Raw genomic sequence first — 17,273 nt, forward strand, 5'->3', positions numbered from 1 at the left:
GACGATCGGCGGACTGTGGACGGTATCTCGGCTGCTACCAAGAGCGGAGCACTCGGTGTGAACATCCCTCTTGCCCCTGCGCGGGCCTACATAGTACGCAGGCTCCAGGATACATTTCAGACTAATCATGTCACGTGGTGCGCGAAAGAAAGTAGAACCGTACATTCCCCGACCTCTGATAGCGCTCTTGAGGCTGCCAAGTGGCCGCCGAGTTTCCGTACACCGGATAACCGGCAAAGCTAACCCCTATTGTGCCCGGGGCCCGCTGTACAGATCCGTCACGTGGGTGGCCGGTGTTGCAGGCGCTCGGCGTGGACACAGTACATTCCCTTTTACACTGGAGCGCAAAGAAACTGTTATAGGCATGCGTTTTCAAATACAGTGGTACGTAAATAAGCAGAATGCGACGCTGCGATCGGCAACGCCTATATGTCTGGCGCAGTTGTTAAATCGGTTACTGCTGCTACAATGCCAGGTTATCAAGATTTAAGTGAGTTTGAACGTGGTGTTATAGCCGGTGCACGAGCGATGGAACACAGCATCTCCGAGGTAGCGATGAAATGGGGATTTTCCCGTACGACCATTTCACGAGTGTACCGTGAATATCAGGCATCAAATCTCCGACATCGCTGCGGCCGGAAAAAGATCCAGCGAGAACGAGACCAAAGACGAATGAAGAGAATCTTTCAACGTGACAGAAGTGCAACCCCTCCGCAAATTGCTGCAGGTTTCAATGCTGGGATATCAACAAGTGTCAAGGTGCGAACCATTCAAAGAAACATCATCATCCATATGGCATTCGGAGCCGCAGGCCCACTCGTGTACCCTTGATGACTACAAAACACAAAGTTTTACGTCTCGCCTAGGTCCGTCAACGCCAACATTGGATTGTTGATGACTGAAAACATGTTGTCTGGTCGGACGAGTCTCGTTTCAAATTGTATAGAGCGGATGGTAGTGTAAGGGTATGGAGACAACCTCAGGAATCCATGGACCCTGCATGTCAGCAGGGGACTATTCAAGCTAGTGGTGGCCCTATAATGGTGGCGGCGGTGGGGGGGGGGGGGCGTGTGCAGTTGGAGTGATATAGGACCTGATAGGTCTAGATACGACTATGAAAGGTGACACGTACGTAGGCATCATGTCTGATCATCTGCATCCATTCATGTCCATTTTGCATTCCGATGGACTTAGGCAATTGCAGCAGGACAATGCGACTCCCCACACGTCCAAAATTGCTACAGAGTGGCTCCAGGAACACTCTTCTGAGTTTAAACATTTCCGCTAGCCACCAAACTCCAAACTCCCCAGACACGAACGTTATTGAGCATGTCTGGGATGCCTTGCTACGTGCTGTTCAGAAGAGACCTTCAAAATGGTTCAAATGGGTCTAAGCATTATATGACTTAACATCTGAGGTCATGAGTCCCCTAGACTTAGTACTACTTAAACTTAACTAACCTAAGGACATCACACACATCCATGCCCGAGGCAGGATTCGAACTTGCGACCTTAGCTGCAGCGCGGTTGCAGACTGCAGCGCCTAGAACCGCTAGGCCACAGCGGCCGTCTAAGAGATCTTCACCCCCTTGTACTCTTACGGATTTCTGGACAGCCCTGCAGGATTCAATGTGTAAGTTCCCTCCAGCACTACTTCAGACATTAGTCGAATATATGCCACGTCGTGTTGCGGTACTTCTGCTTGCTCGCGGGGCCCTACACGATATTAGGCAGTTGTACCAGTTTCTTTGGTTCTTCAGTGTACAAGAAACGCCAATAGCTTCAGGGTGTTATCTATCTTCCTTCTTTGTCTCTATTAATTAATTTTACTCTGATACCATGGCAGAATTTTCCATGAACCGTTCTACAGTTATTCACTGGTAAAGTCTGAACCCTTTATTGTTTACAAACCCCGATGTGTAAGTCTGTGGACACCACATTTACAGCTGATCCTGTGTCTAAAATTATTCTTACAAGTAAGTCCGATATCTGCGCATTCATTGCGAACTGTAAAACTGTTGAACAACTTACAACTTTTAATATTGGAGTACAGCTCAAGGCTAATGTCTACGCTAAGAAGATTTATCCTTGTGTCACAGCCCCTGCTCCATTCCTCGACCGACATGTCGGTGCTAGATGCGGTCTTGTCTAGTTTTCTGCCTATTGTTTGTCTCAAGGTTTGTATCATCGATGACTTCCGTAATTACTGGCTGCTTATCTTGCCAGATCTGGTTATTCTACCTTTGCTGCTGACTGTTACATTAGAGGTTGTTATAACTATTCAGCATATAACTAGGTTCGTATCTGCACTCTTCTCACTTCTGTTTGTTATGGTTGTTGTTGTTGTTATTACTGTAATATTTGTTGTTGAATTGGTCGTATAAACACAACAAAATATAAACAATAATAACGTAATTGTTTATCCAGGGAAGGGGACACTATAAGCAGTAGTGGAAAGTTTCCACCCTAGCAGTAAGATGTGTGTTGTAAATCAGATTCAACCACCAACTTGTATTATACGAAGCTGTGGATGTTGACCTGAAGGAAGTGCAATGTCAAACCCTTCAAAGACCCCTACCGAGGAGACGGAGTAACTATGACATTTGTGTCACATAAGAAAAGCGTTTCTTTTTATCTCTTGTAATAACTCCACAAATTTGCAAACGTAATTTTTTACACGCCTTGTAAACGTAGCAGAGACGAATGAGGAATTATGCAGACGATACCGGTGCAAATGGAGAAATCCACTGACATAAGAGACTTTGACAAAGGACTGACTGTTACAGTCCAAAAACGGCGAAGCAGGTCTGCTGTTAACAATCTACTGTCGTGAGTACCTGTGGAGAGTGCTTGCACGATAGTGAAACCAGATGGTGACATGTTGTTGGATCTCCGCGCCACGTCACAGAATGTGACAATCAGAGGCTTGCCTGCGCTGTTAATGAGGACAGATGGCGAAGTGTGGCACATTTGACGGCAGAACACAGTGCTGGAGCAGACACAAGTGTTTCGGAGAAACACATTCAGCGCACATTGCTGAGCATGGGGCTCTGTAGAAGACACCTACCTGTTCCCATGTTGACCTAACGACATCAATGGCATCGTCGCACCTAGTTGGATAAATAACGTTTCTTGTTACAGCGAATCGATGGTCGTGTCCGGATATATCGTCATCCATGCGAACAGTTGCTCAAAACATGTATCGCTCCTCGGACACAGGCTGGAGGGGCAGTGTTATGCCATGGGTGATATTCAGTTCCATAGCGCCTGTGCTAGTAACCAAAAGCACCATACCACCTTTGAACTATGATCTGTGAACCATCTCAGAGTAGAAATTTTAACCCACGTCCTCAATTATTTGCTGGATGTATTTCAATCCCTGTCTTCCGCTATCGTTTTTACCCTTTACAGCTCCCTACAGCACCATGGAAGTTATTACCCCATGTGTTAACAGATATCCTATCATTCTGTCCCTTCTTCTTGTCAATGTTTTCCATATAATCTTCCTCGTCGATTCTGCGCAGAACCTCCTCATTCCTTATCTAATCACTCCTGTCCGTTTAAAAGGGCCAGAATCGTGCTATGCCAACGGCCATGCCGCAGTTGTAACACCGGTTCCCGTCAGATCACCGAAGTTAAGCGCTGTTGGGCTGGGATAGCACTTGGATGGGTGACCATCCGGTCTGCCGAGCGCTGTTGGCAAGCAGGGTGCATTCAGCCCTTGTGAAGCAAACTGAGGAGGTACTTGATTGAGAAGTAGCGGCTCCGGTCTCGGAAACTGACATATGGCCGGGAGAGCGGTGTGCTGACTACACGCCCCTCCATATCCGCATCCAGTGACGCCTGTGGGCTGAGGATGACACGGCGGCCGGTCGGTACCGTTGGGCATTCATGGCCTGTTCGGGAGGAGTTAGATAGTTAGTTAGAATCGTGCTATAGCGCTTTGAGAAGCGTGATAGTGAATTTACGTTTGATGACTCGGCTATCAAATACGTCTGAACTGGCGCGATGGAACACATCTGGGACGCTATCTGTAGTCAGTTTCGCGCCCATAAACCTCGGGCCCATAAATTACGACAACTGCGTGACCTGAGAGTAGGCATCTGGTGCCATATATCTCCGGAAACGTATCGACTTGTCGAATCCACGCCACGCAGAATCGCTGTTATATTGCTTTCCAAAGGTGGACCAACACTCTATTAAGCGGGTGATCATCATTATACCTTCATCCATTGCCAAATTGCACCTTCATAGCAGTACCTGGAATCTGCGAGAGTCTAGCGTTCTGCAACCTGACTCGCATACTACTGCAGTTGGTTCGCGTGAGGGAACAAAGAGTAACGGAGGAAGTAGGAGTGAGGGCGGAAAGAGGGTAGAGGTAGAGAAAACCAGTTTTCCCAATCTGGGGGGAATTACCCCTGAGGAATAAAATTAAATTCTCAAAGGGATAAAAACAAAAGGTTCGAATGTGTTTCTCTCACGAGTGCATATTTATCATTAAAAGATTTTTTCTATTATTAATATTTCTTGATATTGTAACACTGATTACATAAGCTATGAATAATAAAATTTTTACAGATAATAGCATAACGCATGACAGAATGTGGTGGAGGTCACAGATTGTGAAACGGATTTATGAATATCTTCCTCACATAGCCCCCTCCCCCCCCCCCCCCACTACCATGCATCTATGACAGTAAAATTGAAATACAGTATACACACCATATCTCACGAAAATGGCTTCTCTGAGTTATAGGTAGGTATTTCCCGGAATGGAATAAAAATTGCATCATTGTTCACTTCGTAACAGGCAGAAAGTAAATGACATTAAAAAACTGTAACTACATTATTAGTATCACAATGCTATAGGGCCTACACAATATTATTATTATTACTATTATTATTATTATTATTATTATTGATGGCGGTCGGACACAAAGCATTAGCAACCTAAACCCTTCCAGTTTGTCAGTTCAGAAGTAAGGAGTCCTGCAATCAAGTGATTTACGAGCAATAAGTATTTTAAATGGCGGTGCATGGTGTGGGTGAAGCAATTTTCATTAGGGAAAGAAGAGGTGCAGAGGAAGCATATTTTATAACAAGTGTCTGCCCTCGGTGTGAATAGTTAGCTTCCTTTCCTGGTTCATATGGCTCTGAGCACTATGGGACTTCACATCTGTGGTCATCAGTCCCCTAGAGCTTAGAACTACTTAAACCTAACTAACCTAAGGACATCACACAACACCCAGTCATCACGAGGCAGAGAAAATCCCTGACCCTGCCGGGAATCGAACCCGGGAACCCGGGCGAGGGAAGCGAGAACGCTACCGCACGACCACGAGCTGCGGACTTTCTTTCCTGAGAAGGGGTTGCGTGCAGTTAGTGGTCCCAGTCTTCCAACATTATGGAGAGGCACAGCGGTGTTACTCCTGGCGTCAAAGGTTCACCACAGACATCCTGTATCTTCAGTTGTTACCTGTAAGGCGACAGTATTGCAGTGCCGTTTTTCAACAGTACGTTCTCGTCCAGAAATTCACGTGTCTTTATAAACAACTCCATGCCACTGCCAGTATCAGTATACCAAGGACCTGTTACAACACTTGTGGGCCAGCGTGCCTCAACAGAAGATACAATATCTTTGAGACACTCTTCCAAACCGGTTCAATGCATGCATATAGGACGGAGAGAGTGCAACGTCGTATGATAAGTGGGCTCATACTGTCAAGTCCTTTGTAAATTTGTCCCGATTTTTTGTTCATTGAAATACCATCACATGCGAAGTTTCATTTTGTTTCCTCCTCCCCTTTTGAGTGATTCTCTTTTTTGGTAGGCTGTGTAGTATGCTTCCTTATGCACCACCTACAAATTTAACTATCGGCCCATAGTTTTCAAGACCACACATGATCAACAAAATGGTTCAAATGGCTCTGAGCATTAACCTAAGGACATCACACACATCCATGCCCGAGGCAGGATTCGAACCTGCGACCGTAGCGGTCACGCGGTTCCAAACTGAAGCGCCTAGAACCGCGCGGCCACACCGGCTGGCACATGATCAACATTTTTTCAAGTTTAAGACGAGTATTTTTTCCCAATAGTGTATATTCACTACCTATTTTTAGTTGTTTAACACAAGAGTTGAAGAGTGGTAATATGACACCTGTCAGTTTCTTCCTGTAATGTAAATGTCAGATAAATAATAGAATTATCCAGCTAGCCTCACTTCATTTTATTGAATTGAGCGGCGTCTGTCCTCCAAGCGAGAAGAAGTTCTTAAGCCGTGCCGCAGGTTGTTACAGTGGGTTATCGGCGTTTAGGGCACGAGCCAACTTTCCTTTTTTGACTGGGCATGTATTTTCGGCCAGTATAAAAGCAGAGAGCATTAACTCATGAATATGCATCCACCTGCGTCCTGGCTAAACTTTTCTTTCGCGCGTTTAGAAGTGCTGCAGAAAATTCGTCCAAGCTTGCCTTTTTTTTATTCCCATGGCATCTAATTTTTTCGCATTGCGTACGACCCTTGAGTGCTCATCGGTCATCTGCATCCTCATTTCCAAGTTTATTTCTGCTGCTGTTTCTCTCATTGTTTTACAAATTTCTTTTTACGCTCAACAAAACTCCATGCGTGCCGTTATCACTGTGAGAACCACTGCCTTTTGTTCCTACAGTGCCGGTCGGAGTGGCCGAGCGGTTAAAGGCGCTACAGTCTGGAACCGCACGACCGCTACGGTCGCAGGTTCGAATCCTGCCTCGGGCAAGGATGTGTGTGATGTCCTTAGGTTAGTTAGGTTTAAGTAGTTCTAAGTTCTAGGGGACTTATGACCACAGCAGTTGAGTCCCATAGTGCTCAGAGCCATTTGTTCCTACAGTACTTGGAACAACTGCATCTTTACGAGCTATATTTCTCGTTTTGCTGTTTTTTTTCATATGCATCCCTTTACCTTTTTTACTCCTGCACATCACCCCAAACTTACGCTGTCCTTCTCCACATTATCAGTAGACAGTTTGTCTGTGGTCTCTTGATAAGTCTAAATTCTTCTACTTCATAATCAGTGATCGACATCTCCATCCAATGCTGATATTTGAAATGTCTATAGGGACATTCAGAGTTCGTTGGCTGACTCTAGTATCCCACCAAATATCCAGAAATCAGATTTGGAAACAAACGATGTCTGAAAGCAGACTAAATAAATTTGCAAGGACGTGGCAGTAATACTCAACAAAAATAACACAAAGAAGGACAGTGATAATTTTTAACACTTAAACACAATTACAGTGAAGAGCAAAAGAAACTGGTACACCTACCTGATATCGTGTAGGGCCTCTGCAAGCACGCAAAAGTGCCGCAGCGCGACGTGGCATGGACTCAACTAATGTCTGAAGTAATGCTGAAGGGAACTGACGCAATTAATCCTGCATGGTGTCCATAAATCCATAATAGTACGAGGGGTTGGAGACATCTTCTGAACAGCACGTCACAATTCATCCCAGATACGCTCAATAATGTTCATGTCTGGGGAGTTCAGTGGCCAACGGAAGTTCTTGGACTCAGAAGAGTGTCCCTGGAGCCACTCTGTAGCAATTCCGAACGTATGGCGCGTCGCGTTGTCCTGCTGGAATTGCCCAAGTCCGTCGGAATGCACAACGGACATGAATGGATGCAGGTGATCAGACAGGATGCTTACGTTCGTGTTACCTATGAGAGTTGGATCTAGGCGTATCAGGAGTCCCATATCACTCCAACTGCACACGGCCCATACCATTACAGAGCCTCCACCAGCTTGAACAGCCCCATGCTGACACGCAGGATCCGTGGATTCATGAGGTTGTCTCCATACCCGTACACGCCCATCCGCTCGATACAGTTTGAAACGACATCCGACCAAGCAACATCTCTCCAGTCACCAACAGTCCAATATCGGTGTTGACGGGCCCAGGCAAGTCGTAAAGCTTTGTGTCGTGCAGTCATCAAGGGTACACTAGTGGACCTTCGGCTTCGAAAGCCATATCGATGATGTTTCTTTGAATTGTTCGCACGCTTACACTTGTTGACAGCGCAGCATTGAAATCCGCAGCAATTTGCGGAGGGGTCGCACTTCTGTCACGTTGAACGATACTGTTCAGTCGTCGTTGGTCCCGTTCTTGCAGGATCTTTTTCCGGACGCAGCGATGTCGGAGATTGGATGTTTTACCGAATACCCGATATTCACGGTACACTCGTGAAATGGTCGTACGGGAAAATCCCCACTTCATCACTGCTTTGGAGATGCTGAGTCACGTCGCTCGTGCGCCGACTATAAAACTACGTTCAAACTCACTTAAATCTTGATAACCTGGCATTGTAGCAGCAGTAAACGATCTAACAACTGTCCCAGACACTTTGTGTCATATATAGGAGCTGCTGACGGCAGCGCCGTATTCTGCCTGTTGACATACCTCTGTGTTTTAATACGCATGCCTATACCAGTTTCTTTCGCGCCTCATTGTATATTATTTTACGATTTTTCTGATATTGTGTTTTTATATTTCCAGCATTAGATTAGTATCACAGAGATATAAAGGAATCTCTATTTTGTTCAAGAGATCTGTTTTGTCTCAAACTGGCGTACTGAATCCATGACTATGTAAAAATTCCGGTTAATTCTTATAGAAAACTAAGAAACAGCAACCAGCTACTGTTAATAAATTTTATAAACATCCTTGTGGTCGGAATACTCGTTTTTGTTGTACGTGTTTGTGTTCTGTATACACTGTCTGTATCTTAAGGTTCAGAATATTCTTGGTAACTCTTCTGCGAAATATGAAAGTTTCAGTGGCCAGTAGTGTAGATGTAGAACTCCACTAACATAAGCGACTTCGATGAAGGGCAGACTGCTATAGCCCGGCGCCCAGGAACTGGAACATCGGAAGTGGCTGTTCACGTACCGCTGTCGTGAGCATGCATGGAATGTGATTGAAGGACGGTGAAACCAGAAGTTGGCTACAAGGTGTTGGACTGTAATGTTTCCGTAAGATGACGGTCAACAACCATAAAGTATGTTATAACAAGCATTTTAACCACCATCTGTTTATTTGTCCCATTAGTCATCTGCCGGTTTCGGTTATTAACCACCATCCACGATGAAGGTACAGCAGATTAGCTAAAAGCATCCCGTATTCCTTTGAAGCTGAACAATATTGAAATTAACCCGTGAAATTATGCAAACATCTGACAAACATTGTCTTGTCAGTATTCTAAGACACAGGTACTAACACGATTTGTCGTATCAGTATTCTACGACAAATTGTGTCACGTTTCTGTACAATTTCAGTCGATAATTTCGATATTGTTAAGCTTCGAATGAATATGGGATTCTTTTAGCTAATCTGTTGTGCCCTACATCCTGGATGATGGCTAATAACCGAAACTGGTAGATGACTAATGGGGCAAATAAACAGCTGATGGTTGAAATGCATTTTATAAAAAAAAAAGTGTTGGACGTCTATTTCTCATCATAGAACGGTGATGTCAGAGGCCTGCGTGCTCTCTAAAGCAGCCCTGTTGGCGTTCTGTGACACATCTCTGTTCCAATTTTCTGTACAGGTTCGGGAACTCTCGGAACCGAGGTAATGCAAAACATTTTTTGAGGTGTATATAATGAAACCGAACGTAGTTTTTTTCTGAATGAAGTTCTTACGTGAGCTCATGTGGGAATTTGAATAAATATCAGAGGAGTGAAAAAAATATCTCCTGGCAGATAAAAACCGTATGCCAGACCGATACTCGAACCTTGCATCTTTGTCTTTCGCAGATAAGTGCTCTACTGACTGAGAAGCAAGAATTTTAGGAAATCCGTAAAAAATCATCCAACGACAAGCTCCATGTGAAATTTCCTCTTTTTCTCAATACTTTCTCATTAAACGTGCAGTGTATACAAATTAATCCGCTAATTTCTCAGCTTTCGTTGTTTTAATAGTAACAAATGACAAATTTTTACTAGTGGTGTCGCATGTCAGTAGTGTCGTGTAGCCGTTATTTGTGAAAACTTGAAAAGACAAGCCTTATTCTCGATTGAAGTAGTTGGTGCAGAATTTTAGAAACTCAATTTGGTGAAAGAATTGTCGAAATCGTACTGGTGGAGTGTTAAAGATGTCAGTCTGACTCTCCCTAGCTTCGTAACTATCGCTTCTTTCGCTGCTCTCAAATAAGCAATTCCTTACCTCAAGAGGAATTTTCCTGCCACCATGGTCATGACAGTATCAGACTACTTATTGCACTAAAGGTGTATCTTAAAACAGATAAATGTGGGATTATCCAGATTGTCCTTACACCATTCCTTATGCTGATGGAAATCATGTAAATAGCTCGTGTGGAAGTATTTATAGTACTATTCATTATTTATTATACCCGTAAATCATGTGATCGTCAAAATTACATCCCCTAAAAATTATTTCTAGATTAACACATCTTATTTGAAAGCCCCCTTTTCCTCTTTGAAGTAAACATTTACGTTTTCCCAACAGTTTATATTCCAAAAGTTATTTTTATTGAAAATTTTCATTTTTCAGAATGTTCCCATCTTAAGGTGTAATTTTTTCCAAAATATAGTGTTATATTTATGCAGAGCTGATTTTTATTTTTTTAGAAATGTTTATTTATACTCAAATAACCTCTTAGTTACTTAATTACTCCAATTAGAAAATTTCACTATTTAGAAAATTCATGACGAACTTCGGGAATTCCTGTATACACTGAAACTTCCTTCTTATAAAGTGGCACCTATTATTTCCTCGTTATCTAATTACACAGCTTCTGGTTAAAAACATACATGAAGTAATCTGTAATGAGCATCCAACGAGTAGGGTTCTAGATTCGATGGCAGATAGTGAAGATCCGTGTCAGTCACTCAATCTTATATGTCAGTTCTGTGTGAAAATTTTGTCAGCCCACTTGTGGAACGTGTAACTTATCGATCTCTGTTGTGAAATATCGACTATAATTACAAGCTGAGCATCTTTTCTGATAAGTAACAATAAATACGAGTGAACTGAAAAAAGAAAACATCGATTTTGTCGTGTTACATCATTATTAACTGTTTGAATAATCTATGATACATTAGAAGAAAGTAGATTGATGGCCTTTAGAAAGACAAAAGAGTCTCTAAGGAGTTCAGTAAGGTTAAAAAGACAAAAGAATTTCTAATCAGGTCAGTAAGGTTACAGTCTGTCGAAACTTGCTGTATGAATTAAATTGTGGTAGGTGGGACGGTTGCAGACAAGAAACAGTTATTATCTGGATATTCTGCTCATATAATGTACCGTGAATGTACTCACGCCACGTAGGCAGTTTCGTTTCTGTTTTTCTTTTTCTTAGTATTTATCTGTGTACCTCTTTGCTTATTTTGCTTTCTAACTTGGTACAGGTAGAGTTGCGTTCTAACAAAACTGCGGTTTGGTAGTTTTGATACAGTACATAAATGACGTAGTAAACGGTAGGATTACCAATAATATTGGTAGCATTGGTAGAGAAAGAAACATGAATGGATGTGTGGGAGACAAAACTGGGAGACGACGACTTCTCTTTTTTGTTTGTTTTGCACATGATTAGAACCGCACACCGTTCAGTGCTAGTCCATTATGTATTTGATATCCTTACTAATAAAAATTTGTTGATCACAAAAGCTCTGTGCTTTTATGTAACCAGAGTAATTACTTTTGATGCAAGTACACTTTACATGCACAAACGTAAAAAAACTGTATGTTTATTGTTGTTATTTTGTGCCCATTGAAACATTGATCATCTTGATCAAAGGCAAGAGTCTTCTGTTATTACTGATAAGTGTGAAAATTGTTTATGAATAACAGAAACATGCTTTATATAAGCTAGACGAAATATTGAAGCGATATTTGATATGTTATCGTTTAGCGGTATTTTCTTTAATTTCCAGTGCTATATGAAAATCTGTATTTTTTTATTTTTGTTATAACATCGCTCTGTTTAAAGTTAGAAGTCTACGATTTTCGAATAAAAGCTGAAATAAATATTGACGGTTTCAATTTTGCTATAAATACTGTCTGATTTCAAGTAGCAGGCAGGAGGATAACTATGTAGATCAAAAACGTTCCGTAGGTTACCTGGCCCTTTATATACCGTCGCTCAGTTTCTAGACAGCTCACCACTTCTAGCTTCTAGGAGAATCTAATAAGGCAATGGTCTAGTAAGGCAGTGATCGAAATGAGGTACCGCCTGATGGGTATGCAACACACCTAACGTATATGTAACATGGTTACGATCTTAACTGAGCAAGGCTGCTAAGAGAACTACCGTAGTCTGTGCTTACTTATGGTAGTTACGGCAGCCTACGGTATTTTTACAACACTAGTTACAGGTAACTTAAACTGTTGTTGGAGAGTGAGTCTACTCAAGTATTCTTGAAGATTAGTCATTGTCTAAACAACAGCAGGAAACGGGGGTGTGCAGTTTCAGTGGCAGACGTCTTTTCGGATACCAATCTCAAGGTCGCAGCGTCTGGTGAAGCGGGCTTGCTGGGTGAAAGGGAGACATGGCGGTTCAGCTTCTGAACCCTGCGGTGCGCCGTCATTGCAGTCCTGGAAGCCGGTTGTAAACCTCAGCCGAGCTGCTATTCACAGCCATACATCCCTAATCTCGGATCACCTACCTCCCAGGCAGGCTGATTTAAGCGCGTTTCACTGCAGATCCTCCTCAGACTCGAGAATAACACGAGTGTTGGGGAAAGCGGCACCAGTACAGAAGACGGGAAGCGACTGCAAAAGGAAAGTCTGATGACTAAAGTACTACAAGCTCCGTACAGTAAGCTCAATGAATGCTGTCATAAAAAAACAGAATGTAACGTAGGAGGGTGGACATGAGGAAAGTTTCCAACCGATTTCTCATACACAAACAGCAGTTGATCGGCGTTGCCTGGTGAAACGTTGTTGTGATGCCTCGTGTAAGCAGGAGAAATGCGTACCATCACATTTCCGACTTTGATAAAGGTCGGATTGTAGCCTATCACGATTGCGGTTTATCGTATCGCGACATTGCTGCTCGCGTTGGTCGAGATACAATGACTGTTAGCATAATATGGAATCGGTGGGTTCAGGAGGGTAATACGGAACGCCGTGCTGGATCCCAACGGCCTCGTCTCACTAGCAGTCGAGATGACAGGCATCTTATCCGCATGGCTGTAAAGGATCGTGCAGCCACGTCTCGATCCCTGAGTCAATAGAAGTGGACGTTTGCAAGACAACAACCATCTGCACGAACAGTTCGACGACGTTTACAGTACCATGGACTATCAGCTCGAAGACCGTGGCTGCGGTTACCCTTGACGCTGCATCACAGACAGGAGCGCCTGCGATGGTGTACTCAACGACGAACCTGGGTGCACGAATGGCAAAACGTCATTTTTTCGGATGAATCCAGGTTCTGTTTACAGCATCAGGATGTTCGCATCCGTGTTTGGCGACATCGCGGTGAACGCACATTGGAAGCGTGTATTCGTCTTCGCCATAGTGGCGTATCACCCAGCGTGATGGTATGGGGTGCCATTGGTTACACGTCCTGGACATCACTTCTGCGCATTGACGGCACTTTGAACAGTGGACGTTACATTTCAGATGTGTTACGACCCGTGGCTCTACCATTCATTCTATCCCTGCGAAACCCTACATTTCAGCAGGATAATCCACGACCGCATGTTGCAGGTCCTGTACGGGCCTTTCTGGATACAGATAATGTTCGATTGCTGTCTTGGCCAGCACATTCTCCAGATCTGTCACCAATTGAAAACGTCTGGTCAATGGTGGCCGAGCAACTGGCTCGTCACAATACGCCAGTCACTACTCTTGATCTGTGGTATCGTGTTGAAGCTGCATGGGCAGCTGTACCTGTACACGCCATCCAAGGTCTGTTTTACTCAATGCCCAGGCGTATCAAGGCCGTTATTACGGCCAGAGGTGGTTGTTCTGGGTACTGATTTCTCAGGATCTATGCACCCAAATTGCGTGAAAATGTAATCACATGTCAGTTCTAGTATAATATATTTGTCCAATGAATACTCGTTTATCATCTGCATTTCTTCTTGGTGTAGCATTTTAATGGCCAGTAGTGTAATGTAGATATCTTGACTATGTAGGGGTGTTGAATTAGTCCCTACTTGCAAGGGACAACAAATTCATCAACTTCTACATATACTCGATACTCGGCAAGCCACCCTACGGTGCGTGGCGGAGGGTACACCGTACCACTGCTAGTCATTTCCTTTCCTGTTCCAGCTGTAGATACAGCGAGGGGAAAACAACTGTCTTTGTGCCTCCGTATCAGCTCTAATTTCTCAAATCGTATCTTCGTGGTCCTTACGCGTAATGTATGTTGGCAGCAGCAGAACCGTTCGGCAGTCAGCTTCAAATGCCAGTCCTCTAAATTTTGTCGAGAGTCTTCTTCTTCTGCCACGCATTAGGCTTTCCCTCAGCCTGTTGCAGCTACACCTGGTCCTTCCATCATTTAGGAGGTCTTCCCATGCATCTTTTACCTTGCGGCGTATATCGCCAAAAATGTAGTGGTAATCTTGATTTGTCCACTCGTAACAGATGGGATATCCATTTTTGTCGGTATTCGTCAACCTTACTGTTTATGTCGAAAATATTTAAGTCCTTCCTGATATCTGTATTTCTTTTGTAGTCTAGCTTGGTGTATCCTGCTCTGTACCTGAGGAATTTCATTTCACTGAATTGTAATCTTATTTTGTCTTTCTTTTTCATTACCCAAAATTTACTTCCATGTACTAATGTTGGTACGGACATAACTTTATACAATTTTATATATGTTTCTGTTCTTACTTTACGTTGGAGGGTTCTTCTGATAGTGCCAGTAGTTAATTTTCTCAATTTTGTCTTTTTGATCTAGGTCTCCCTTACGACAGGGGAAAATTTGTTTCTCAAAAACAATATCGCTTCCCCTCTAGGGATTCCCATTTGAGTTTGCGAAGCATCTCCGTAATTCACTTGTCGGTAAAAAATCTAGAAGCCCCCCCTCTGAATAGCTTCGACGTCTTTCTCCAATCCGACCTGGTGCGGATCCCAAATACTCGAGCAGTACCCAAGCATAACACGCGCCAGCGTCCTATATGCGGTCTCCTTTACAGGAACTACTCTGTCCTAATATTCTCCCAATAAACCGAAGTCGACCATTCGCTTTCTTACCAGAGTTCTCAAATGCTCGTTCATTTCATACCGCTTTCCAATGTTTCGCCCATATATTTAAACGACTTGACTGACACTAGTAATATTGTAATCGTACATTGCAGGTTTTTTCTTCCTACTCATCCACATAACTTATTTAAACTAATTAATTAACATACTGAGGGGGTCGAAGAGGTTACAACACATAAAAAAGATTATCATTTAAAAGTTTATATATTGAAAAGTAGTCCACCTCCATAGCTTAATGGTTAGCGGGTCGGGCTGCTATACAGAGGGCCCAGATTCGATTCCCGGAACTCCCAAGGACGTTTCCTTGGTGAAAAACTGGAATGCCGTGCACCTAGCTTCGTGATACCTTCTGAGGAGCTATCTGAGTGAGAAGTAGCAGATCCAAGATTGAGAAAGTCAACAACGCCCTCGAGAACGCCATGCGGATCCCACGTTCCACCTTATTACTTCCAATGGCGCCATTGCCGGAGGATGACACGGCGGTCGGTCGGTCCCGCCTGTCCCGTCAGGACAAGAGCGGGGAGCTTTTATGTATACTTTATATTGAAAATCAGGATCTTACACGTTGCGGCGAATAGCGTTGCCACGTACTGATATAAGAAAGAAATCATTGCAGAATATGAGCTGCAAAACATTTATAAATACGTACTTGAAGGGAAATAAATGCTATTGATAAGCTATTTGAGCTGCTCATAAAGCAGTCTCTAGTAGGCTATTTAAAAAAAAGACATAGAAAACTTTTGTTTATACGCAGTCCATACTTAGATGTTGACATTGCTCCTTCACATAGTTCTTCACCCACTCTCAAACATTTGTCATGCGGTGACACAAGCTTCTTTATCCATTCATCGAAGAATAGTGACGCCTGATGCTTCGGCCAGTTGTTGATAGTATCCTAGAGCTCGTTTTCGGTCTTGAAGTGCTGAATAGCCAACCAGGCTTCATCTTCGGAAAGAGATGAAAGTAGCATGTTGCTAAATGTGGAGCATAGGAAGAATTTTGCAGCAGTTTCGTTAATCCTACAAAAATAATGTGTTGTTGCTGCATTCTCAGACATTACTCTCACGAAACATGTCAAAATTTCTTTGCTGTCTCAGGAAGTTGAAACCATCATTTTGCGGTTTGACAGCGACTGCTTAAAGTTTTTGGGAGTATGAGTGTCCATCCACTATTTGTGCAGTTCCTTAGTTGCAGAGTTCACGTACTACACTCATGTCTAGTTCCCAGTCGCAATTTTGTTCAGAAATGCCTCGCCCTCTTCAAGGCAGCGCTGGAGTAAGGTCAATATCGAACCTTTTCTTTCAGTTACGTGACAATCAATTAGTCATTTTGGTATCCATTGTACATAAAACTTATGGTAACCTGTGACAAGAGCAGTGTCTTTGAAATCTGAGGCACAGAAAGTTAGGAAATTTTGAAACGACGTTACTCACAGTTTTGTCAACGCGTTGCGCAAGTTCGTCAGTCACATCTGAATGTCTTCTTCGACCACTTTACTCACCCACATCTGTGTGCCCAGTCTTAAATTTTGTGCACCAGTCCCTCACAACAGCGTCACTCATAAACCTAATCCCATACACACGACACAATCGACGATGAATCTCGGCGACAATGAGTCCTTCTGCTTGCAAGAAGCAAACGTCAGGATATACCTCGCAACTGGAGGAAGACGCAATGACGGCGCCCATTTCAGTCGCTTGCTGCCCATACACTGATGAACGCAACAAAGAGGCAGCGTGGTCTCCAAAGTATCATTTTCCAAACGCATAAGCACTATGAAGCTACAAGCACTTGTTTATTTTGAACATCCAATCGGAGGTTAATTTATGATAAGCCTCTTACTAAGCGGGAGGTAGTAACCAAGTGGAGAACAATGTGCCATTATAAACACATCAGAAAAAGTATTGCATCACTTCAGTTCCGAGAGTTCCGGAACCTGTACAGAAAATTCGAATAGAGATCAACGTAAACATCGTTTCTGCCCTTTTTATTGCTAATGAAAACCACGTATTGCTTGTTGTACCACCATACAGCGAGACCTTCAGAGGTGGTGGTCCAGA

The 17,273-nt window shown here is 43.4% G+C and overlaps 1 protein-coding gene and 1 pseudogene across 1 annotated transcript in view; both read left to right on the forward strand.

The window, feature by feature from the left end:
• LOC126161517 (diacylglycerol kinase eta) overlaps positions 1-17,273 on the forward strand; it is a 641,720-nt gene that overhangs the window by 282,147 nt on the left and 342,300 nt on the right. The window lies entirely within an intron of this gene.
• LOC126164092 (5S ribosomal RNA) lies at positions 3,585-3,702 on the forward strand (annotated as a pseudogene).

Source organism: Schistocerca cancellata, chromosome 2 (assembly GCF_023864275.1).
Source record: "Schistocerca cancellata isolate TAMUIC-IGC-003103 chromosome 2, iqSchCanc2.1, whole genome shotgun sequence".
In the NCBI taxonomy this organism is placed as follows: Eukaryota; Metazoa; Arthropoda; class Insecta; order Orthoptera; family Acrididae; genus Schistocerca; species Schistocerca cancellata.